The sequence below is a fragment of the Plecotus auritus genome (assembly GCF_963455305.1).
Source record: "Plecotus auritus genome assembly, chromosome: 7".
NCBI lineage: Eukaryota > Metazoa > Chordata > Mammalia > Chiroptera > Vespertilionidae > Plecotus > Plecotus auritus.
In genome coordinates, this window is record NC_137774.1 from 146,890,166 (window position 1) to 146,915,737 (window position 25,572).

The 25,572-nt window shown below is 39.9% G+C and overlaps 1 protein-coding gene across 1 annotated transcript in view; it reads left to right on the forward strand.

Moving 5' to 3' along the window:
* The window catches only part of PDE4D (phosphodiesterase 4D), a gene marked incomplete at its 5' end in the record, with an annotated part of 697,671 nt that overhangs the window by 273,026 nt on the left and 399,073 nt on the right, over positions 1-25,572 (forward strand). The window lies entirely within an intron of this gene.

The following is a 25,572-nucleotide window of genomic DNA, read 5'->3' on the forward strand; positions in this document are numbered from 1 at the left end:
AAACCACGGTTATAAGGCTCTTCAAGAATATCCTAGAAAAGGCCGATAAATACAACGAGACCCTCGAAGATATGGAAAAGGACCAACTAGAAATTAAACATACACTGACTGAAATAAAAAATATTATACAGAGACCCAACAGCAAACTAGAGGGACGCAAGAATCAAGTCAAAGAATTGAAATACAAAGAAGCAAAAAACACTCAACCGGAAAAGCAAAAAAAAGAAAAAAGAATTCAAAAAGTTGAATATAGTGTAAGAAGCCTCTGGGACAACTTTAAGCGTACCAACATCAGAATTATGGGGGTGCCAGAAGAAGAGAGAGAGCAAGATACTGAAAACCTATTGGAAGAAATAATGACAGAAAACTTCCCCGACCTGGTGAAAGAAATAGACTTACAAGTCCAGGAAGCACACAGAACCCCAAACAAAAGGAATCCAAAGAGGACCACACCAAGACACATCATAATTAAAATGCCAAGGGCAAAAGACAAAGAGAGAATATTAAAAGCAGCAAGAGAAAAACAGTTAATTACCTACAAGGGAGCACCCATACGACTGTCAGCTGATTTCTCAACAGAAACTATGCAGGCCAGAAGGGAGTGGCAAGAAATATTCAAAGTGATGAACAGCAAGAACCTACAATCAAGACTACTCTACCCAGCAAAGCTATTATTCAGAATGGAAGGTCAGTTAAAGAGCTTCACAGATAAGAAAAAGCTAAAGGAGTTCATCACCACCAAACCAGTATTATATGAAATGCTGAAAGGTATTCTTTAAGAGGAGGAAGAAGAAAAAAGTAAAGAGAAAAATTATGAACAACAAATACATATCTATCAACAAGTGAACCTAAAAATCAATTGAATTAAAAATTTGAGGAACAGAATAAACTGGTGAATATAATAAAATCAGGGGCATAGAAAGGGAGTGGACTGATAATTCTCAGGGGGAAAGGGGAATGGAGGGTGCAAGAAGAGACTGGACAAAAATCGTACACCTATGGATGAGGACAGTGTGGGTGGAGGTAAGGGCAAAGGGTGGGGTGGGAACCGGGTGGAGGGGAGCTATGGGGGGAAAAAGGAGAAACAAATGTAATAATCTGAACAATAAAGATTTATTAAATTAAAAAAAAAAAAACTTAGTGCAGCAAGCAAAACAACATGCTGGAATACAGACATAGACCAATAGAATAGACTGGAGATCTCAGAAATAAACCCTTACATGTATAGTCAAATGATTTTTGCTCATTTTCGAATTAGGTTGTTTTTGTTGTTGAGTTGTAGTTGTTTATACGTTGTGGATATTAGTCCTTTATCAGATATGTAATTTGCAAATATTTTCTCCCATTCAGAAGGTTCCCATTCAATGGGGGAAAAAATGGTCTTTTCAATAAATGGTACTGAAAAAACTGGATATCCACATATAAAAGAATGAAGTTAGACCCTTATCTTACACCATAGAAAAATTTAACTCAAAATGGATCAAAGTTCTAAATATAACACTAAAATTCTTTGAAGATAGAAGGAAGCTTTGTGGCATTAAATTTGGCAATGATTGCTTGGATATGTCAACAAAGGCTAGGCAACAGAAGAAAAAAATAGGACTACCTAAAAAAAAAAAAGAAAACAACACCAGACTACATCAAAATTAAAATCTTGTGCATCAAAGGACACTATCAAGAGAGCAAAAGAGCAACCCATAGAATATAAGAAAATATTTGCAAATTATATATATGATAAGGGATTAGTGTCCACAATGTATGAGTAATTACAACTCAAAAACAAACAAAAAAGCCTAATTTAAAAATGAGTAAAAGACTTGAATAAACATCTCTCCAAAGAAGATATGCAAATAGCCAATAAGCACATGAAAAGATGTTTAATGTCACTAATCAGGAAAATGCAAATTAAAGGACAATAAGCTACTATTTTATACCTATTAGGATGGTTTAAAAAAAAAAAGTGTTGCAAAGGATGTGGAGAAATTAGAATCTTTGTACATTGTTGGGGGGAGCCAGATTGGTTTCAGAATTGGGGGGGGGGGTTTGGATTTAAAAAATGTAATAAAGCCCTACCCAGTTTAGCTCAGTGGATAGAGCATTGGCCTGCAGACTGAAGGGTCCCAGATTTAATTTCTTCTTTTTTAATTTTAATAAATCTTTATTCAGATTATTACAATTGTTTCTCCAAAAAAAAAAAAAATAAAGAATGTAACCCAAAACCATATTCCAGGCAAATGCAATGCCAAATGGGCAATGCTTTAAACAAGATTGTGAACTTGCCAGCCAAAGACAATCCCATCTCAGACTAGTACTTATATAACAGTGCCAGAGGAGAATAATTCCAATGGGTTAATTTTAAATAAATTTGGCAAAATTGCCAGAGGTTGAGGATCAGAGAAAATTTACATATACTTGCATTTTGCAAATGATGTATTGCAGGCATTCACCAGGCATTAAATGATTAAAAATGTTATAATCAGTTAGCATGTTTACTTTTTAAATGTATTTTTATTTATTTCAGAGAGGAAACGAGAGAAGTAGAAGCATCAATGATGAGAGAGAATCACTAATTGGCTGGCTCTTGCACGCCCCCCACGGGGCATGGAGCTTTCAACCCAGGCATGTGCCATGACTGGGAATTGAATCATGACCTCCTGGTTCATAGGCTGATGCTCAACCACTGAACCACACCAGTCAGGCCCAGTTAACATTTTAAAAAAGTAAATGTTATTGAAGTATATCCTATACCAGTATACATAAAAGTACCTATTTGTAAGTATAGAGCCCAATGAATGTCCACAAAATGAACATATTTATGTAACCATCATCCAGATCAAGACATAGAACATTATCAAGTTTCTCAAAAGCCTTTGGTGCCATCCTCCAGTCACCCCCCACCCCACTGCCTAAGGTAACCGATATTCTGGCTTCTGTCACATTAGATTAGGTTTTATCTTTTGGTTGGAGGTGTTTTGTTTTTCAACTTTATGAATTTTTGGTTGGATGTTGCATGTTTCTAAACACAGCCTTCATCATTTACCCTCCCTCAGTTTCATCCTCCAGCTTTATGACATACGGATTTTGTTTATTTTCTCTTATTTCCAAACCCAAATTATCTTGCTCCAGGTTAGTTTCTTTTCATAAAATAGAAGTTGGTTTTTTTTTTATTATTATTATTATTGTTAGCACCTTTCTAGTAGGGAGAAAAAGAAAACACAACCCTGTTTCTATACCTGAAGATAGCAATTAAGTCAAACTTTAGTTGCTTTTTATTTCTGAACTTAAGTACTGGGCATACTAGTAATTGTTTTTGCATAAAACTCTTCATGGCTTTAGTTATTCATATTTTTATTATTTTGGTTACACATTGTAAAAGTCAGGATGAACTAGGTTATTCTGCAGTGACCAAAATCTTAATAGCTTAATGCAACTGCTTATTTGTTACCTTTCTGTATATTCAAGATGATTGGCAAGGAGGCTCTGCTCATCACAGTCAGTCTGGTATCCAGGGTCACTAATGCTCCATTTCAGCACAGGCTCCCACACTTACTTAAGAGAGAAATAGAATTTAGTTACTCACACACAGGATCTTAAAGCCTTTACCCAGAAGAGATAGATATTACTTTTGCTCAAATCTATTGATCCAAGTATATCACATACCTATGCCTGATATCAAAGGGGCAGAGGATGTTCCCAGAAAGATGAGAACTAGAGGTATTTGGTAGACACATTAATCATGATTTTATTCTTTTCTAGACTACCCCTTCAATTTCTTCTAACATTTTGGAGGTTTGGTTGCAATTAAGCAAGAATAAAAGGTTTAAGCCATGTTAATGATCCTATCTAATAAAAGAGTAATATGCAAATTAACCACCACTCTGCTACACCCACAAGCCATGCTCACCACCCAATCAGGAGCAAGTATGCAAATTAACCCAACCAAGATGGCTGCGGCCACAGAGCGAGCAGGAGGCTTGGGTTTTCCTGGCAATTGAGGAAGCCAAGCTTTCCGCACACCCTGGCCGGCCCAGGCCTCCACTCAAGGCTACAAAGTTTCAATTATAGAAGATAAATAAATCCCAACAAAAATGGCTGTGGCCACAGAGCAAGCAGGAGGCTTTGCTCTGCTCAAGGCTACAAAGTTTCAATCATAGAAGATAAATAAATCTCAGATACCAGGGCCTCCGCTTGGGTCACCAGGGGGCGTGGCCAGCCTGCAAACCAACACAGGCCCCTTGCCCAGGCTGCCCCACACCCTAAGGGAACCCCCACCCTGATCCGGGACACCCTTCAGAACAAACCAGCCAGCCCCCACCTGTGCACCAGGCCTCTATCCTATCTAATAAAAGAGTAATATGCAAATTGACCATCACTCCAACACACAAGATGGCTGCCCCATGTGGTCAAAGATGGCTGCCCCCATGTGGACTCAAGATGTCCACCACAAGATGTCCAGCAGGGGAGGGCAGTTGGGAGGGACCAGGCCTGCAAGGGAGGGCAGTTGTGGGCGATCAAGCCTGCAGGGGAGGGCAGTTAGGGGTGACCAGGCCAGCAGAGGAGGGAAGTTGGGGGCGACCGGGCCTGCAGGGAAGGGCAGTTGGGGGGGACCCAGGCCTGCGGGGGAGAGCATCTGGGGGGGACCAGGCCTGCAGGGGAGGGCAGTTAAGGGTGACCAGGCCTGCAGGGGAGGGCAGTTAGGGGTGACCAGGCCTGCAGGGGAGGGCAGTTAGGGGCAAACAGGCTGGCAGGGGAGCAGTTAGGCATCAATCAGGCTGGCAGGGGAGTGGTTAGGGGGTGATCAGGATGGCCAGCAGAAGTGGTTAGGGGCAATCAGGAAGGCAGGCAGGCGAGCAGTTGGGAGCCAGCAGTCCTAGATTTTGAGAGGGATGTCTGACTGCCCGTTTAGGACCGATCCTAGTAGGATCGGTCCTAAACGGGCAGTCAGACATCCTTTGAGGGGTCTCAGATTGGAGAGGGTGTAGGCTGGGCTGAGGGACACACACCCCCATGCATGAATTTCGTGCACTGGGCCTCTAGTATTATATAATATAACTGAACTTAAAATAAATAAGTATGCAATGGCATATAATGAACTCAACACATAAAAATACAAGCAGGAATTTTAAAAATTGAACATAACATTGAATCCCTCATATTAGTATTGTGTCACCCTAGGTCACAATACTAATAGGTCAGGGGTGGGCAAACTTTTTGACTCGAGGGCCACAATGGGTTCTTAAACTGGACCGGAGGGCCGGAACAAAAGCATGGATGGAGTGTTTGTGTGAACTAATATAAATTCAAAGTAAAGGAGCGGAGGGGAGAGCAAGAGAACCCTCCGCTCTTTCGGCTCTGCGGGCCGGATAGAACAGCCGAACGGGCCGGATCCGGCCCGCGGGCCGTAGTTTGCCCACGGCTGCCCTAGATCATCTATACTTGTAATAACACATGTACTGTGATTTAAATTATAAATGAATCTGCCCCTCACTACTTATCTTTAAAATTCTTGTCAAGATCAACTTGTATGGAAAAATTGAATTAAGAGTAAATACAATATCCATAATACGTTCTGCTTTATCTATAAGTTCCAAGCTAAGCTCTGTATGGGAACTGTCAAAGGAATAATTGCTGTATTGCTACATTTTTTATTCAGCAGTACTGACTCCTGTTGTCCCACTCGGAGTGACATGTTGACATGTTGACAAATTTGGCAAATCTCCGTGGTCATTTTCCTCTAGCAGTTCACTGTAGGGCATCCTAAATAGTCTGTAGCTTTCTTCCAGCCTGACCATTTGCTTGAGGGTAATGAAGAGTGATGATGACAGATTAGATGTGCTGATGATGACAGATTCACAGATTTCTTAAGCACATAGAAATAAATGCAGATATATTGTCAGGAGTCATAAGATCTGGAAATCTAGACATTGAAAAGCCCTGGTAAAGAGCTGTTTTGTTGAAGCAGGAGTATTTTGAGCATTTAGCTGCAACAAGCAAGAAATTGCCATTCTTGCAAAATAAATAGAAATTCTTGACTATTTTACATAGAAAGGAAATGTCATTGATGGATTACATGAAGTGGTTTGCCTTTGGCTATAGTATTCTACATCTTAATTAATTATAGGCTTTAGGTATAATTATTTGTGTACATACCATCATTCAAAAATTTCTGGGTTAATTGCATAATATTATTGCTGTAATGATATTATAAATTATGTGATGTCTCTCTTCTAGCCACTGAAATTTAAGGAGATAAGATTTGATTAGAAATTGGGGTTTAAAATGTATGTTTGGGAGGCATTAGTGTAGTTGAAATTCTGAAAGTAAATTGGCTCACCGAGCTAGTTCATATAGAAAAATGAAAAATCTAGAACAGTCTTGAGAATACCCTATGCTGAAGAGTGAAAGAGAAAACAAGAGATGGAGCAGATACAGAAAATAATTCAAAGTGCATTTCCCACAAGTAATGAAACAGAAGGATCTGTTGCACCCTACTGGAACACGAGGTTATAAGGAAATACTTTCAAACTATGAGAACTAATTGTGCAATGATAAAATTTTTAAAGCAATATACCCCACATTACTGCTAAATAATCACTTGTCAGGGAACAGGTTTAGCATAGGGTCTATTTCTATTGGAGATTAGGGACTAAATCCAGTTGACTATAGGGAGTACTTCAAAGTTATGTCAACCTGCCTGTTGTTTCACAGATTTCTGTTATCAGGATCCATTTCTTAACACTGCAAGGAATAATCAGGATCTACATAGCATTTCTTCCATACTTTAAAAAAAAACTAAAATTTTGCTTTTTAAACTGTTTTCAGTTCAATTTTGAACTAATTTTGTACTTGAACTAATTTGCCCTTAATCACTGTAACAAATACAATTTATTCTGTATATTTATTCTAGGCTTTCCTCTAGGTCATTATTTTCTTTTTTATGATAAAATAGAGTGCATCAAACTGAATGTAACTATATTAAGGGTCATGAACTTGACTTTCTCTGACAAAAAAATCTATGCTTATTACTTAACTAAAGTTATTCCTATTTTGTGCCTGGTGGGATTAAAGAGGGGAGTTGTAGTAAGTAGGAAGGTAATATGACTTTAGTCCTTATTTTCTATGTATGTTAAGAGCAATTCTAGTCAGAATTCTCATTTTTTTAAAAAACTTGTTAATAAGTAGTACTACTCCTCAGTAACTTTTTAGTTAGTTTGTGAAATATTAGCACTTTAATTAGGGCTGGTATGGCTACCTAGCTGTCTTCAGCATAGGTTTTAGGTAGGCATTAGTATCATAATATGGAACTGGTTTACAATCCTAATTTGGGAAGACAAGTTTTATGAATTGTGTTGAGAGACTTACATGGCCTGTCAAAACAATTCATAAAATTCCTATTTTGAAGGGGAAATTAAAAGTCAAGGCTATGGAAAGGTTATACTCATGCATTTGCAGGGGATGAACGACACAGGTAGGATGTCTTTGAAAGCTAATGAGAAAGCTGCTTGTCAGGCACGCTGTTCAAGAGCAATGTCCGCTTGTTGCCTTCAGGGAAATGATTTATAGTGTCTGAAACAAAGAAAACCATCCTGGAACAGGAGCTGGGTTCCTGGGGGCGCATCGCTCTTCAACTATTTGATTCTTCCTTTTCATTTTCAGTATAAAATCAGCCTTTGCATAGGAAGAGCACTATCCAGACTCGGCTTCCCATCTCGTGTGTACTGGGTAGGATTTTCAACAACAAAATTGGCAGTGGCCACGTCACTAAAAAGGCATATTTACTCGAGATTTGTATTTTCTTACTCTTTGTAGTTTAACTGGCTGCACTTGAACAAAGGCTGCTCAATTTGAGCCTAATTGGTCATTGTCCTTTCAAGACAATAAGCAGAAATAAAGGAATATGTGATTTCTTTTTTCCCTTCTCTTTTCCTGTATTTTTCTCATTTCCCTACTGCCTGATTTGCCTCATTCGTATGTCGTATTACTAGTTATTATATATTTTTCACCATTTATTTCACACTTTCTTATGAAATAAAGTCAGTTATTATTTTTAACCTTTTTTTCTGTACTGTAAACAAATTATCTTGCACACAAAGTAGCTACCTCTGGAAGCTTGGCTGCTTGGTGATAGGTTTGGGGCTATCCTATGTTATACTGCCACCTTAAAAATCAAGACCAAGAGACAGCACTCTTTGTGCTGCTGGAGAAAGACCAGAGTTAGAGCCGACTGCTTGTCACTTCATATTCTTCAGGCCCTTTTAACCATCTTTCCTTGGCATGATGCATTTTGTAGCTGTTGTCACTTGTGCAAGTGGAAAGGGAAAAGGAAATGAATAACATGATTTGAAGAAACGTAGGGGGTTGTGAGTCTTGGGATGATCCCTAGGATTTACAGAAGCTTTTAAAGCCATTTGTGCTGCTTTGTGGTGCTTTGTGCCCTGTGTCAGTTAATATTTTATCTTGACTCCATTTTTTGTTCTGTAGTATAGGAGATGTTTTTAAAATTGTTCTAATAACCTCTTTTCTCCCTCCACCCCCAAGTCTTCTAGCTTATGGCCAATCCTATTACTTTCTTACATTTAATCTTCAGTGCCCTTTAACTTGTTCAAGCAACATAAAATGAATGCTTATATGCCAAGACAGACATGTGCAAAATGTTTTAAATGGCAGTACAGGTTCACCTGCAAATATAAACATAACAGCATTTCCATTTAGCCTCTGATGTGTATAAATTTTAATATTGAGGTCAGTTCACAGTATTAAGACTAGTTTTTTAAGTTATATTTCACTTAGTAGTGGAGCACCTTAATCTTATAAAAGCATCTCTTTGTATCTGGTATGAACTTTGATATACTCGTGTGAAGCACTGTTTCATCCTTTTAAATATACCACAACATCTTGGAAGTGAAGTCAAGATTTTTAAACATCTAAAGCAAAGAAATATGAGAATGCAATCAAAACATTTTCTGGGGAGAAAAAAAACTTCTCATTTTGCATTATTCAGATAAAAATAATTCAAGGACTAGCTAGTAGTGGTGAAAATGAAGCTATCATAGATCAAGTGATGCTAGATAAATGATACTAAGTTAAAGCTCACTCAGATTCATGGGAGTTCGCGCTACAGAGATTTTTCTATATACTCTAATATTTAAAACTATTCTTTGGATCAATTCACTGATGAAATTGTAGGGGTATTTTTTGTTTCTTTTGTTTGTTATTGTTAACAACTGCCTGCAACAGAATGAACTAACAAGAAAGCAGTGCCCTCTATGAGTGGGCGTGTAGAATGCATCTTATTAGCAAGAATCAGTGTGTTGTAGGCATGGAAAGCAGCACAGGCCAATTAAAATAATACATGTTATGCCCCGTTGTTTTAGTCAACAGTTTGTTAGTGAAGAAACATTAAATAAGGAAGAAACAGATTTCCTATCTCTGATATTATATTAACTCGTGATTTTTTTTTGTTGCATTCTGACATAATGATGTAGCTCAGTCACCTCAGAGACTGATCTCTTACAAGCAGCACTTAAGAAGGAGAGAATCCACACCTTTAGTATGTGGTTCCTAAAGCTATATTTTGTGTAGATTGGCGCCTGGCTGGGTACATCAAATTCACCTGAGGTTTTTATTTAAACTAGAAATTCCAAAACCTCACCTTCAGGTCACCGAATCAGTAAGCCCAGGTGGGTCCTGGGAAGTCATGTGTTTACCAAGCAGCCCAGGTGACAGTGACCCACTGCAGGCTTCAGAAGGGATGCCTTTCTGTGACCCTGCCCTTTGCATGGGTTTACCAGTCAGCGCCAGGGTAGGCAGCTAGCTGGGCCACCCCACCGTATGGATGGATGTTCTCGCATCCTTGGAAATGGGAGCTCTTCTATTCCTCTCTCAAAGTCCTTGGACTCTTCTCTTGGGACTCTTTCCCTTCTTTGGCTCTTGCCTATCAAGAAAGGAATGGGAAAATCATTTCTTCTAAAGGAACTGTTCCTTTGGCTTCTGATAACTGGCAGGGTGAGCACATTTATTCAGTTGGTATATCCTGTGCCTTCTACCACCTATCCCAGAAGTGTCACTCACTAAAGCTATGCCAAGTACATTCCCTGCTCTCCTGTGTAGAGGGCTTCCTGTGAGCATTAATACTGTCAAAAACACCCTGCCTATACAACAGCTGACACACTGATGAAAACCACAAACATTTGCCACTTATGATTTAGCTGTAGCTTTTCCTAAATGCACTCTATGTAAAACTTACTACTCTTTGCTGTACGCTGCATCTGCTTTTGTGTGTGAACTTAGACGTCATCTATGTTAATCATGCCCAAAAATCTCACAAGGTGTACCCTTTTACCAGGATTACTAGGTCTCAGATCAAAGGAAGCCCATGGTTTCATAGTCATGACAATAACGGTTAGCAAAGCCTTTGTTTTTCTCATAACCTGCCAGTGTCAGGCATGACCCTATCCTCTCTTCCTGATACTGCTGGGAGACATGACCTTGAAGCTCTGAATTAGAGGAGATGTAAGATCTAAATCAAGGTCTCCTGCCTTACAATGATGAAAGCCTTATTCTAGGTCGTTAACAAGAGATGAGAAATTCAGCTTCCCAGGATGGAGTCTGTGATAATGTTATACTAAACCTGTTCTGCTACTACCCTATTTAGAAAATTGAAAAGAAAATAAAACTTTGCTTTACCTATTCATTTTAAAATTAATAAGGAATGCCCTTTGCTCTTTTAACTTTCAGAATAGTGCACATCTTACATGCACAGCCCTGGCTGCTGCTCCTGCTTTATTTTCATGGTAGTTCAGTGCCATTAGATGCTTGAGGTGTTTTTATCCCTACACCAGTGCTTTGCTAAGCAATCACTGCCAATGAATTCACTTTAATCTTTCTCTTTTTGTGTTTTAGGTAAGTACTTTTGGTTTCCCTCTTCCTTAATGCTGAAAGAAAATGCACCTGTCTGATGTAGAATAAATGGCTTATAAACACACAAAAAAACAAAAGATAAAAAAGAAATGTGGATGGTAAAGAATGACCTGGGACCTGATACCGGTAAGAATTTAAATTGTCTTTCAAACATCCCTCTTTTTTCTAAGGAAGGGGACTAACAGTACAAGCTGAGGGGGGAAGGGATAATTGCTCTGAGAGTAAGGAGAAGATTACAAGGAATGTTCATGAAATATTTATTCACACCTGCTTATTGGGTAGACGAACAGCTGATAGTTCTGAGCTGGCTTGCCATTTCCCAGATTGGAAATTATTCCCCTAAATGCAGCTTTTAAACATTTTCTGAGCATCCCAAATGGAAACAGATGTGGGCAATGTTGAGTTGTCTGTTGGTTGGTTTCTAAAAGGAAGTCAAAAATAGAAAAATAATATTTTGGGTATTTAATTTTATAGGAATAGATATGAAGCTATCTACTTAAATACTTTAGTGACATGTGATCATGGATAGATGTATAAGCTTCATCCAGAAAAAAATGTAAAGCTTTTGATAATAAATAGATATAACCTGGATAATGAAAGAGAAATAACAATAGACTGAAACATAATTTTATATGTTGCATATATTTTCTGTTTCTCATTTTATATATATACTAGAGGCCCGGCACACGAAATTCATGCATGGGTATGGTCCCTAGGCCTGGCCTGTGATCAGGGCCATCGCCCCCCGCTGCCTGCAGCCAGCCCCTACCCCCCGCCACCCACTCCCAGTTCCCCGTTCGCCATTGGGTGATCGGAGCCTGCCAGCCAGGGGGAGGAACCAAGAGGTTGGCTGTCTGCCCACTCCCTGGCCCTGCCCCCACTATGGGTTGCCCTCTGTGTGTAGGGCAACTGGTGGGGTGGGGACCTTGGCCTGGTGCCACCTGTGTCCCCCACTACTCCCCCCCAGTTCTCCATTCGCCATTGGGTTATCGGAGTCTGCTGGCCAGGGAAAGGGACCAAGAGGTGGTCAGTGCACTTCATAGTGACTGGTCAAGTGGTCGTTCTGGTCGTTCTGCCATTAGGGTCAATTTGCATATTAACCTTTTATTATATAGGATAGAGGCCTGGTACACAGGTAGGGGCCAGCCAGCCTGCCCTGATGGGGACCCCAGATCAGAGTGGGGATCCCCGCTGGGGGCGGGGCCAGCTGGGGTGAGGTGCCACAGGTGGTTTGCAGACCAGCCACACCCCCTGAGGGGGAGGCGTTGGGGGGCGAGGTGGCCAGGGTGAGAGGCGGCAGTCGCTCTGGTCTCTGGTTGTTCTGGTCTGATCGTTCTGGTCGTTCTGCCATTTGGGTCACTGAGCTTTTATTATTATAGGATAGCTCTTTGTATATATCAAATAACATATAAAATATAGCTGAATTTATAATGCCTCAATGGTATTTTGCTTATCCTCAGTCATTATTTAGCTATGGATTTTCAGATTTAAACATGTATGATAAAAACTATATGTTCATATCAATGTCAATGTAGTCCTTTTAATGATGACATAACATTTTATGTAAACTGACATTTTCTGCAAATATAAATGAATAAATATGTGAATAGAAATAGATCAACTTTTAATATGAACAAATTGCAAAGGTTCAAGGATTTTAGAGGCTGCTACCGATGACTAAATTATTTTTTCTGCCAATTACTTTGCTTGCCTCATTGAGCTCTCTGCTCTCTTGGAATGTTCTGCCTCTGCCTCTGCTTCCCATTGTCTTTGTTTGTGTTCAGTTATGACCTCATCTCCCGCACAAAACCTTCCTCAAGTATTACAACACATACTGGTTTATCCCTGCCCTGAAATCATCCTTCAGTAGTGTCTATGTGTGTTTGCCATAGGCTGGTGGCTTAAAGAGAAAAAAGTGCATTTTCTTATTGTTCTGGAGGCTAGAAGTCTGAGATTAAGGTGTCAGCTGGGTTCATTTTTTTTTTCCTGAGGGCTCTCTCCTTGGCTTGAGATGGCCTTCTTCTCCTTGTGTCTTGACATGTTCTGTCCCCTGCATGTGTCCTAATCTCTTCTTAAAGGATTCCAGTCATATTGGAATAGGGTCCACTCTAAAGACTTGCTTTTAACTTAACTACCTCCTTAAAGACACTGTCTCCAAATACAGTCACATTCTGAGATTAGGAGTTCAACATTTGAATTGGAGGGGGGCTACAATTCAGCCCATTATCATCCATATAATAGTTTCTCACTTAATTATTTTCTAAACACCCCATGGAAATTAGTTCTGTCTTCCCCCATTTGAATACAAATCTCCAAGATAAGGACTAATCATAAATATACTATACTAGAGGCCCGATGCACGGAATCGTGCAAGGGGCTTGACCTTCGCAGCCAGTGCAGCTGCCCTCGGCCCTCACATCCCTGGCTTCTTTGTCTGGAAGGTCCTCCAGAAGGGCATCCAGAAGGTAGTTTGGCTGTCCAGTCTAATTAGCATATTACACTTTTGTTATTATAGACTAGAGGCCTGGTGCACGAAATTTGTGCATGGGGGGGGTGCTATCCCTCAGCCCAGCCTGCACCCTCTCCAATCTGGGACCCCTCAAGGGATGTCTAACTGCCCGTTTAGGCCAGTCAGACATCCCTGCCTGTTCGCCTGCCTGCCTTCCTGATTGCCCCTAACCGCTTCTACCTGCCAGCATGATTACCCCCTAACCACTCCCCTGCCAGCCTGATTGACGCCTAAATGCTCCCCTGCCGGCCTGATCGTCCCCAACTGCCCTCCCCTGACAGCCCGGTCACCCCCAAATGCCCTCCCCTGCATATTCCCTCTTTATTAGATAGGGTATTTTCTTTAACATATTGGACAGCCCTAACTGGTTTGGCTCAGTGGATGGAGTGACAGCCTGCAGACTCAAGGGTCTCAGGTTCGATTCCGGTCAATCGATACCGTGGTTGGGGGCACATACCCAGTGGGGAGTGTGCAGAAGGCAGCTGACCGATATTTCTCTCTCATAGATGTTTCTAGCTCTCTATCCCTTTCCCTTCCTCTCTGTAAAACTTCAATCAAATATATATAAAAAAAGAAACATTTAAGATTCCTCCATATCTGCCTGGTTGCTGTAACTCAGTGGCTGTGACCCCAGGCTGGGGCTGGGAAGGGATTGCTCCATAAGGCTGCGGGCCCCTCCCAGGCTGTGACCCCAGGCTGGGGCTGGGACGGAATTGCTCCGTGGGGCTGCGGGCCCCTCCCAGGCTGAGACCCCAGGCTGGGGCTGGGAGGGGATCACTCGGTGGGGAGTGAATTTGTTTTTGTTTCTTATAAAGGGTCAGGAGGGCCTCTGGGAAGCATTCTGCCAGGCTGCTTACTCTGCCAGGACTCCAGTGGGGCTTAGAGGACTGGGAGCCACCATCTTGTGGCTATGGGGGCCGCCATTTTGTCGCAAAGTGATGGTTAATTTGCATATTACTCTTTTATTATATAGGATTGTATAGGATAGATATATAATAGATATATACATATATACAAGATATATATATACATATACATATATATATATATATATATATATATATATATATATATATATATTTGTTGTTAATCCTCATCCAAGGATATTGTTTTCCCATTTATGGTTAGAGAGAGTGGAAGGGAGGGAGAAGGGGGAGAGAGAGAGAGAAACATCAATATGAGAGAGACACATCGATCGGCTGCCTCATGCATGTGGCCTGACCAGGGCCAGGGGTAGAGTCTGCAACTGAAATATGTGCCCTTGATCTGAATCAAACCTGTGGCTCTTCGGTCCTTGGGTTGATGCTCTAATCATTGAGCCAAACCACCTAGGACATGGACTGATCATATTTTAAGTTTTATTTACTTCATTGATAGTACCTAGAGGGCTGGGTACATAATTTAAATAATAAATATTTTTTGTTTAATATGTTGTAAAGAATTGGGTAAGAGAACCAACTGAGAGTCCTTTTGTCAGTTCTTACTGATTTTGGCTCCCTTATCCTGACAGAAAGAAACCAGCACCGTAGGTCTTGGGATCAGGCAGTGGTCAGATGCAGGCTGTCTGCTTCATTCCTAGGAGTCCCATCAGCAGAGGCAATCAGGTGAAAGGAAATGCTGATCTCTGCAAAAGGATGAAAGAAAGTGTAAGGGGCGTTGAACCCAGGCACATACCACAGAAGACAATTTGTAGAAAATAATTAATTAAGAGTCTTTGGAACTAGAGGCAGGTTTTTGGAGGGTAAAGTCATGAACACATTAATGGTCCCAAGGTAGTAAATTGAGTATTCTGGAACTAAAATAAATTTTAGTTTTTGAAATCATGCTTTAAGGGCTGAAATCCTGCTTAATTCTTTACTAATAACATTAAGCGTAAGCACTCTAATTTACATTTGAGACAATAACCTAATTTTTCAAACTTAAAAAGTTGATTCAGTTTGTATACTTTCATTAGATTTTTCCACAATTTCTAAGGCCAGCATTCAAATGTACTTTTAGTCCTTTAAAATAGATTCATCCTAAATTCAAATTTATACAAATGCTCACTTAATGCAGTTATAAACATGTTCCAAATGTGTTTTTTTAAGAAACCCTAAGAAAATACAAAATCATTCAAATGTTAGCCTAACTATGTTGCTTTCTCTTACTTGGTGAGTATTCTTGGCCAAATTACTAATCCCAAGTGAGTGAGATTCTCCATCTGTTAAAAGACATAAAATACTTACTTCACAGAGCAATTGCTCATATTAAATAAGAAGAGAAAATCAGTTAGCCTAGTCCTTGCAAAATAGTTCAGTTCAACAAATGTTCTTTTCCTTTATCTCTGCTTCAGGTTGAATTTTGCTTAGTGGATTGCTTAGAGAAGGAGTGAAGATGTGATTTATTTTTTGATTGATTCGTTCTCTCATTTCAACAATGTTCAGGTGTTAGCATCCATTGTATTCTGGTTTCATGCAATATGTTGGATAAATAATGATCAGAAGAAACATAAAGAGTTCCAACTTTCATGGAGAGATGAGTGTTAACTAAAAGATTCAAAAACATATGTAAAATTAAAGCAGTAATAAGTGTTACATTATACTGTATAGTGCTATTAGATTTTGTAACAGGGAGACCTGTCATTTTGAGGGTATTAGGAGATGTCAGGAAATATTAATCTTAAGATGAAATATTCCTCTTAGTATGTAACAAGTGAGATGAGTTTTAAGGTGTGTGTGTGTGTGTGTGTGTGTGTGTGTGTTCTATCTAGCAGTAATGGTGGTTAGGGTGATGTTGGTAGTAATGGTGGTGGTGGTGGATGTGGTGGAAAGAAGAAGCAAAAGGATGATGCAAATAAAAGATAAGTATCTGGGAAGCACAATGTGCTGACATGGAAAGCAGTACATAGAGTACAGTTTTCCAGAAGAAGGCTAGTGAGGCTGGGATTCTAAGAACTAAAAGGAAGATAGCAGCTTGAGAGGAGAGGAGGGACTAACTGGGGTAGGTCCTCATGAGGAGTTTGTCTTCTATCCTAAGAACAATGGGAAGCCAATAAAAGGCTCAAGTGTGTGAAAAGATGAGGTCCATTACATATTCAACTTTGGGTTTTGAAAAGATTTGTCTTGTCCTCCAATGCTTTTGCAAGAAAATAGTGTGTGTATATTTATAGCAAACACATAGATGCTTTCACTATATAGTTGTGTTTTATTGCATTAATTTTGCACATATGATTTCTGAATGACCTGAGATCCTTTAAGGTCCCAACAGAGTCTGTTTTCTGAATCGATGACATTTAAAAAGGAATGTTGATTTAAACTTCCAAGTATAGCTTTCTATTTGACCCAATTTAACTGAAAATAATTTTGTGGCAAAATTTTTCTGCTAATTTCACTGAGCAGTAGCAATGAAAAATTCAAACAATAGAATAATTGTCATAATTCTCTTGGAGCACTCTTGTTATTAGAGATGAACCTCTTTAGTAGAGAGCTTAATTAGTATGTGATTCAGTGAAGGTACAACCACACCTTTTGATCCTCAAACATCCTGTGAACCTAATTAGCACCAATCATGGATATTAATAATGAGAAACTTTTGCTTTATTTCACTGGCACGAAACCTTACTTTGGGATGCTGTGCTTGTGAATTTAGCCTCATTTTCCCTTTATTCTTAAGGCTTTCTATGTTAACCCTCTCAAATAATGGACTACCACAATCAATAAAGATTCATATCGGAAATGTAGGAAATAGAGGAATCCCGCATAGTACGCATGTTTCCACAACAAAGCTCATGTTTCAGTGTGATGTGAATGCATCCCCAACCTGTCATTTCAACTGAGTCCTCCATCCCTCCCAATTTAAATGCCCAGTTAATATCAAATTTTATCCAATACCTAATGGGAGGTCCCCATGTTAACCTTGAACTATGACAATGCCTGCTGAACACACAATAAATTTAATAGAATTTAATGACTAACTAAAGAGACTTTAGTCTTTGCTGGTACTCAAACAGTTATATGTAAAACATATAGGAGTAAAGAATACAGGTGTCTATAAGTAGGTTTAAATAAATACTTAGTGGTAAAAGGAAAATGTGTCTAAAGATTGTTTTATAATTATCTTATTAGAGATGATTTCCCCCTTTACTCATTCTGCTTATTTATTTTTTAAATACTGTTATGGCATACTATTAGCAATAATGGAATGTTAGAAAGTAGAATGTCAATTCCACATATTAAAGATACAGTTTGATCTGTTAAATATAGGAACCTTGGAAAGTTTATATCCAAAGACATATCTTGGATGTACCAGTCCAGGTTCCTCTTATTTGCTCTCAGCCACATTTAGTAGATTTAATTCAAGATGTTGACCTAGACAAGTCAAAGATATACAAATAAATTCCATGTATGGACAAAGAAGTGTTGCTGGTGTAATATGTTTGGTGTTTAGGAAGGAAAATGCACCTGTTTAACAAAGACTGAGTATTGTATATGAGAAAATATAATAAGATAATTTGAAATCGTGCTCATCTGACTTACAAAACCCCAGGATGCTCAGGCCTATTCTGAGGAGGAAGCCAGAGACCAGCACATCGTTTGGCTAATGTATGCCCCCCGAGTCTGCTTGTCTGGCAGCCTAAGCCAAGACACGCCTGGGATATATTAGTGCCATCTAGAGAGCAAAGCTAATATCACCAGGGTAAATTATAGAATGCAAATAAATTGTTCTGTCACAATTAAGTCGATGATACAGTATCGTAACTAAGACTAAAGTAATTTAGGAAAGAGATATGGGGATAATTTAAGTGAACTTGTTATACTTACTCCTCTCTGAAGTGTTTATTTCTTTACCTCTAGAAAAAGAACACTTGATGATTAAATAATTGCCTTAACTGATGTGTTAATTTGTTCATTCTAAACAATCTTATGAATGCTGTATTATATTGTTTACCTCCATTTCCTAACTTGACCATCGTAGCATAGCTAAACTCTTAAGAATGAAAGCTTGCACCCTAGCTGGTTTGGTTTAGTGGTAAGAGCAGACCAAAGGGTCCTGAGTTCGATTCTGGTCAAGGGCACATGCCTGGGTTGCGGGTTCAATCCCCGGTGGGGGACATGCAGGAGCCAGCCGATCAATGATTCTCTCTCATCATTGATGTTTCCACCTCCCTCTCCCTCTCCCTTCCTCTCTGAAATCAATAAAAATATATTTTTACAAAAGAATGAAAGCTTGCAAATACCAGCCACATAGACTAGTATCTTTGTTAACAAAATACAGTAATTTTTGCATTAAATTGCAAACACGCCATCCATTTTTACATTAAAAACTCAAAAAAATGGACAAGAAATAGGGACCATAGAGGATCATGAGTGGAAAATTCTAGTGAAAGCCTATGAAAAGGGTCTCCAGATTCCAGAAAGATCTGTTCAATTCATAAGATAGCATATTAGGAAAAATAAACTGAGGATCCAAAGAACAACCCTTAGGAAAAAGTCTAGTTTTATCTGAGGCAATGACTAGTTAAGGCCTACACAAATAAACCAATTAAAACATTTTGACTAAACTAAAAAAAGTTAGGTAGATGGCCAAGCCAGTGGAAAAAATATAAAATTCAGTTTGTAAGTTGTTTAGGCAAAAGGGCCAAAACATTGTGGCCTACTAGGCAGCCAGAATGAGAGTTAATTTCTTAATTACCAAATGATTCGATTTTATACTGTCCTATAGGAAATTACATTTCAAAACTCTATCTAAAAGAAACCTAAGTAGTTCTAATATTTTAATGTGTACTTTCTTTTTTGATTATATAAGTATTATAATCATTTTTAAAAAAATAAAATCCAAACACTGCAGAAATGTCAGACTTAGGTAAAAACATGAGCTGGCATGGCTCAGTGGTTGAATGTCCACCCAACCAGGAGGTCTCAGTTCGATTCCCTGTCAAGGCACATGCCCAGGTTGTGGGCTTGATCCCCACTGTAGGGTGTGCAGGAGGCAGCCAATCAATGATTCCCTCTCATCATTGATGTTTCTATCTCTTTCTACCTCTACCTTCCTCTCTGAAATCAATAAAAATGCATTAAAAAAAACACATTTGCCATCTTCCCTCCCCTCTCCAGATGAGGGAAAGGAGAAGCTGCCAACAACTAGTTCATTGTCCAAACAACTGATGTGAGCTATCAAGGTCATTTTTGGATAATTCCACCCATGGTGTTCTTCTGGTTAAATCATTATTCCTGCATAGGGTTGAATAGTAACAAAACTGGCATCTTGGCATCACTTCTTGGTTTGGTGACCTCTGGTTAATTTTTGAACACAGTTGTTTTCTGCAATGTCTTCTTCCAAGTAAGTTGTGTTATCTAATCCTGCCATGTATTCTACAAAGGCAAGATAATAAAAAATCATTCTTTTAATTGGTATCATATTTGTCTATTTTAATTTTTATAGAAAGTATGTTACAATTTTATTAAAAGAATTACATACTAAAATGTTAACTCATTTTCCTATGGATTTTTCATATTCCCATTCCTTTCTAATTCATATACTTTACAAAGTGGTACCCTCAATATTTCAAGTATCCACCTAGCACTGTATGTAGTTATTATAATACTAGAGGCCCGGTGCATGAAATTCATGCACGGGTGGTGGGGGGATGTCCCTCAGCCCAGCCTGCACCCTCTCCAATCTGGGACATCATTCTCACAATCCAGGACTGCTGGCTCCCAACTGCTTGCCTGCCTGCCTTCCTGATTGCCCCTAACCGCTTCTGCCTGCAAGCCTGATCACCCCTAACCACTCCCCTGCCAGCCTGATTGATGCCTAACTGCTCCTCTGCCAGCCTGTTTGCCCCTAACTGCCCTCCCCTGCAGGCCTGGTCCCCCCCCAACTGCCCTTCCCTACAGGCCTGGTTGCCCCCAACATCCCTCCTCTGCCAGCCTAGTAACCCCCAACTGCCCTCCCTTGCAGGCCTGGTCCCTCCCAACTTCCCTCCCCTGCTGACCGTCTTTTGGCGGCCATCTTGTGTCCACATGGGGGCAGGATCTTTGACCACATAGGGGCAGCCATCTTGTGTGTTGGAGTGATGGTCAATTTGCACATTACTCTTTTATTAGGATAGAGGACTGGTGCACGGGTGGGGGCCAGCTAGTTTGCCCTGAAGGGTGTCCTGGATCAGGGTGAAGGTTCCCTTGGGGTGTGGGGCAGCCTGGGCAAGGGGCCTGTGGAGGTTTACAGGCCAGCCATGCCCCCCAGCAACCCAAGCAAAGGCCCTGGTATCTGGGATTTATTTATCTTCTATAATTGAAACTTTGTAGCCTGGAGCGGAGCCAAGCCTCCTGCTCGCTCCATGGCCACACCCATTTTTGTTGGGATTTATTTATCTTCGATAATTGAAACTTTGTAGCCTTGAGCAGAGCCAAGCCTCTTGCTCACTCTGAGGCTGCCACCGTTTTTGTTGGGATTTATTTATGTTCTATAATTGAAACTTTGTAGCCTGGAATGGAGGCGTGGGCCCGCCAGGGTGTGCAGGAAACTTGGCTTCCTCCATTGCCGGGGAAACCCAAGCCTCCTGCTCGCTCCGTGGCCACAACCATCTTGGTTGGAGTTAATTTGCATATTCGCTCCTGATTGGCTGGTGGGCGTGGCTTGTGGGTATAGCGGGGTGATGGTTAATTTGCATATTACGCTTTTATTAGATAGGACTAGAGGCCCCTAGTGGGGTCCCTCAGTGTAGCCTGCAGGGATCAGGCTGAAACTGGCAGTCCAACACCGCCTGCCACTCCTGCCTGCTGCTTCTGCTCATCCTAGCCCCGCTGTGCCTGCTGCCACTCCATAGGCTTGCTGCTTCTCCACTGCAGTCTCCAGGCTGTGGTGGCCAGCTGTGAGCCCTGTGTCTGGCACCCGTAGATCAGCTGAGCGGTGCTCCCGCTGTCAGAGCGCACTGACCACCAGAGGGCAGCTCCTGTGTTGAGCGTCTGCCCCTGGTGGTCAGTGCACATCATAGCAGCTGATGGACTGGTTGCTTAGGCATTTATATATATATAGGCTAGAGGCCCCATGCATGGATTTGTACACCAGTAGGGTCCCTCGACCTGGCCTGTGACCTCTCACAACCCCTGAGCTCTTGGGGCATGTTGGATAACCAGTTTTGGCCGATCCCTGCAGGCCCGATCCAGACAGGAGGGAGCCCGATCCTGTACATTGAGCATCTGTGCCCTGGTGGTCAGTGTGTGTCATAGCGACTGGTCGACCAGTTGTTTGGTCATTCGGTCACTTAGGCTTTTATACACTGAGTGGCCAGATTATTATGATCTCTGAATGCATAATAATCTGGCCACTCAGTATGTATGTGTGTGTATATGTGTGTATATATATATATATATATATATATATATATATATATATATATATATTAGAGGACCAGTGCATGAATTCATATATGGGTGGGGTCCAGCCAGCCTGGCCAGGGAGAGGGGACATGGGCGGTTCGCCGGCCTGCCTACTGGTCAAACTGGTAGAGGGGACAATTTGCATATTAGCCTTTTATTATATAGGATATACACTGAGTGGCCAGATTATTATGCATTCAGAGATCATAATAATCTGGCCACTCAGTGTATATATAGATTATTAACTATATCCTCTATGCTGTATTTTACATCCTCAGGACTAATTGGGATGCAAAATACAGCATAGGGTATATAGTTAATAATTTTTTGATTAGCACTTTGGAGCTCTTAATTCCTTAACCTTTTTCACCCAGCCCCCCAAACCCTCTCCCATCTGGTAACCATCAGTGTGTTCTCCTTATCTATGAGTCTGTTTCTATTTTCTTTCTTCATTTATTTTGCTCTTTAGAGTCCATATATAAGTGCAATCATATGGTATTTGTTTTTCTCTGTCTGACTCATTTCACTGAGCAAAATACCTTCTATGTCCATCCATACTGTTGCAAATGGTTAAGATTTCATTATTTTTTATGGCCAAGTAATATTCCATTGTATATATGTACCACAACTTTTTTATCCACTTTTGGGGCACTTGGGTTGCTTCTATATCTTGGATATTATAAACAACACTCCAATGAATATAGGGGTGCATATATTCTTTCAAATTAGTGTTTTAGGTTTCTTCACATATACCCAGAAATGGAATCGCTGGGTCATAAGTCAGTTCCATTTTAAAATTTTTGAGTAACCTTCATACAGTTTTCCACAGTGGCTGCACCAATCCACATTTCCACCAACAGTGCACGAGGGTTCCCTTTTCTTCACATCCTCACCAACACTTGTTTGTTGATTTATTGATAACAGCCATTTGGACAGGTATGAGGTTATATCTCCTTGTGGTTTTAATTTGCACTTTTCTTATAATTAGTGATGTTGAGCATCTTTTCATATGTCTTTTGGCCATCTTAATGTGCTCTTTGGAGAAGTGCCTATCCAGGTCTTCTGCTCATTTTTTTAAAAATTGGATTGTTGGTTTTTTTGGTGTTGAGTTGTATGAATTCTTTATAAATTTTGGATATTAACCCATTATTAGATGTATCATTGATAAATAACTTCTTCCATTCAGTAGGTAGTGTTTTCATTGCGTTGATGGTTTCCTTTGTAAAAACTTTTTAGTTTAATGTAATCCCATTTTTTTCTTTTGTTTCCCTTGCCCAAGGAGATATATCAGAAAAAAATATTGGTAAGAGAAATATTGAGATTTTACCACCTATATTTTCTTCTAGGAGTTTCATGATTTCCAGTCTTACATTTAAATATTTAATTCACTTTAAGTTTATTCTTTTACATGGTGTAAGAAGGTGGTCTAGGTTCTTTCTTTTTCTCTTTTTTTTTTTTGTTTGTTTAATTTGGATTGTATCATGCATTTGCATTTTCTAAAGTCAGTGGCTACAGTATAGAATTGTTTGGAAAGGAGGCAAAAAAACATTTAGGACTGTTGCTGATGGATATGGTGGGGTGGCAGAATGATCATGCCTAGAAAAAAAAAGTGAATGAATTTGAGAAAGAGAGGTAAGAGGCCAGCCGAGTCTACATGTCTTGGTAATTGATAAGCTTTAGGAAGCAAGATTAAGAGAGAAGTTAGGTTTGTTTCCAGCATTTACAATAAGGCAACTATGTAAATAAATGGGGTGCTGTTCGCAGTAAGAGGGAACACTGGAGGAGGAGGCCCATGGCTGAGCTTGAAGTGTGCGTGGACCATGTCCAGATGGAGCTGTCTGGGAGCCAGGCATGATCCCTGTGTCTGAAGCTCAGGAGGCAGATAGAAACTAGAGAAATCGATTGGGAGCTACCTATCTATAGACATTATTGCAGGTTATTTGCAACAGTGAGATCAACCAGAGGCTATACAAGATTAGAATAAGAGAGCTCTGTCTCAGCCCTAAGAAATGCCAACATTTAAAGAGAGTGAGGAAGAGGCTGAAAATGAAATGAAGACTTGAACAGAGAATTTAGAAGAACACCAAGAAAATTGGGTGTCAGAGAAAGGAATATTTCAGAAAGGAGGAAGTGGCCAACAGTTTGGGAAATGTTTGTTGGATATAGTAAAATAAAAGTAAACTGGTGACCAGGTAAGACAAATTTCCATAATGGTAGGAACAGAAACCAGACTGAGGTGGTTTAAGTGTAAGTGTGAAGGGAACATCTAGATAGTGGATATAAAAACAAATTATTTCAAGAAATTTGGCTCAGAATGAGGAAGTGATATGAAGGTTGCTGAATGAAAAAGTGGGAATTGAGGGGGTTATTTAAGATGGGGAGATATTAATTCCATTTCAATTTTTATGGAAAGGACTTAATAAAGGGAAGATAATAGTGCAGGGATAATGGTTGAAGCTAGGTTTCTGAGGATGTAAGAGGGACTGAGATCTAAAACATAGGTGGAAGGGTTTGCCTGAGGGGGAATAGGAGGGAATATGGAATTCATCAATGTGGATGTAGATAAATTCAGCAGTTTGGTGTCTCAACATGGAAAATATTCCATTTTGATAATTATTATTTTCTCTTTGATGAGTAAAATCATCTGCCATGTGTGGGAAGTGGGGAGTCAAGTGTTTGAGGAGAAGAAAGAACATTTGCTATAGTCTTTAGTGGGAATGGGAGAAAGATCTGATAAATAGTTGTCATGATTACAAATGTATGTAAGGTGCTTGGGTTATGGTTAAGATCTATTTGCCGCCTTGCCTCTTTGCACTGTATTCCTTAGGCTGCTAACCCTCCCTACATAGTCACCCCTTTGACCACTAGATGGAAATGATGCACCCTGTGCTAAAATGCTGACCTATCCTGTCATTTCTGCTACCAGACAATACTGACAGATTGGTAAATTGAGTTTTTTATTTCTTGATATGGATTAAGATTTTTTAAAACTAATCTTAAATAACACATCAGTCTATTTTACATACAGTTTATGGGGCAGAGAAAGACTGTGGTGCCACAAAATCCTTAGGTTAATACATAATTTGCTTTCACACCAAGCATAATATGCATAACATACCATCTCATCCAAATTCTTTGCCTTAAAAATGCTAATTAGTTGGCACTAGGAGATCATTTGCATAGTCAGAATAGAGCTCTTGGCTTAGCATTTTATCTTAAAATAAACCAGAAATTGCATTGCTCTGGATGTCAGTATGGTACATATAACCAGAATACTGGGGAAAAAATAACTGCCAAGTGGCAAACACCACATAGAAACTAAATTCCATCAGTCAGCTGCCACTTCATGAACATATGCGTGTTCTTGGGTAACTGAAATGTCAGATACTAGTGCAAATCTTTGCTTTTGAAAAGCAAGGAGTCTTGCAAAGAGTGACATGTACATGGAAGTGATTCAAGGAAATCAAGTCATTCTCCAGTTTCTGCCCTGTTTCACAGTGAGGATTGAGAGTGGGATGGGCTACGAAGCAAGTGGCCTTTTCTTGCTATTGTTAGTTCCTTGTACATACCGTAATCCCACAAGATGAGATGTGAGACTGAGAAACCCTATACAATCTAATGAAGCCAAGAATATAGGCACTTTTTAAAGTACTGGAAAGAAACTTGTTTCTTTGAATCCCCAACTCCATTTGATACATGTGGTCTTATGTGTCCTTGCAAGGAATTTGTGTTAGGTAAGAAAAGAGAGGTTAGTTAAGGGAATTCAATATGAATAGTCAATAT